Here is a 1579-nt window from a genome sequence, read left to right on the forward strand (position 1 = left end):
AGGAAGGACGGTCAGTCTTCCTCTAAGGAACACAAATGTATATTTTAACAATACTTAAATCTTTTCTAGAAATAAGGTGATAAAGGCTTTGTTTACTCCAGGTTTTATTGATTTCGTTGATGATACAATATGTTGGTGGCCGAATAACGGCGCCAACAATTTTGAGAAAGTAGAGAATTGTATGACTGACGCATCCTCAATAAACTTTCATATGGAAATTCGGGCTAGTGTTGTCAGGATTTGAGGTTTTTGGAAATATCTCGCTTGTCGTAGCTTTTTTCGGGACAACCGCCTTAAAGCCATAACGCGTTTACATAGGACGATTGTGCTTGTACTTCATTGGCGCTGAGGCCACAAAACCATACACATATTTTATTCATTTACTTCTTCCTGGATGATTATTTAAAACCAGTTACAAGAAACCTTAAAAATGATTATGGAATGCCCGAAATTTCTTATAAATTTTAATGAAAGTTAGAAAATTAGGAAGTTCGCCCGGATTTCAGCCATTCAGATGAGGAAAATTAACACTCTTGTGCTTCTCACAATACAATACAATACAATACAAAATAAACCTAGTCCGCACTTTGGCTTATCGCTGCATTAGAATTTGTTCGTCACCTCGATTGTTACAGTCTGCCCTAGACGACCTCAAGAGGATTTTGTTACTTAATGGCTACCCTATGGGAACTGTTAAATGTCATATGACTGATGTCATTGAGAAACATCAAAATAAGCCAAAAGATCGTGTACATGCAAACAGTTAAGAAAAAAGAAGTTCTTATCGTTCTACCTTTCTTAGGTCATCACAGCAAACACCTTACAAAACAGCTGAGGTCTTGTATAAACAAATTCTATGGTATTTTCAACGTCACAATAGTTTTTCAGAACACCCGAAGAATCAAGTCTTTTTTCCCTTACAAAGCTAAACTAGCTCCTTCCTACAGGTCAAAAGTAGTGTACAGAGCAAACTGCTGGGATTGTCATGATTTCTACATAGGGAAAACGAAACGCCGATTACGTGACAGAAAAACAGAACATTTTAAAGCCCTAACTACAAATTGTCACGAATCAGCAATTGCTGATCATGTTTTTTTAACCAACAATAGAATCAAGTGGGATCATTTTGGAATATTAGCAACTGCTCGATCAGACATGCATTGCAAAATTAAAGAGTCTCTGTTGATCCGTGATCTTAAACCAGCCTTAAATGAAAACGTTGACAGTGAGAAACTTCATCTCTATTATTAGGATATTCTTGTCTTTTTATGTCAATCAATTTCGTTAGTTCCCAGTCCGTACAGTTGTATTTTTGAATTTAAATTTATACTGAATAATAATCACTTCAGTGATGATGTATGTTGTAACATACGAAACGTTAAGTTTATAAAAGTTATGCATTATTAATTCAAGCAAATGTTTGTAACCGCTGTTTGCGTTTTATCTGTGTAAGTTTATTGGGGAATACAATGCACTTTAACCGGCTTCGGCATGGAAGGAAATGATGAGCCGCTCTTTTCATATATCTGGAAAACTGGCTGGATCACTATGTTTACGGAAAAGAAGTCAGGTGAGAATT

The sequence above is a fragment of the Montipora foliosa genome, chromosome 6 (assembly GCF_036669935.1).
Source record: "Montipora foliosa isolate CH-2021 chromosome 6, ASM3666993v2, whole genome shotgun sequence".
In the NCBI taxonomy this organism is placed as follows: Eukaryota; Metazoa; Cnidaria; class Anthozoa; order Scleractinia; family Acroporidae; genus Montipora; species Montipora foliosa.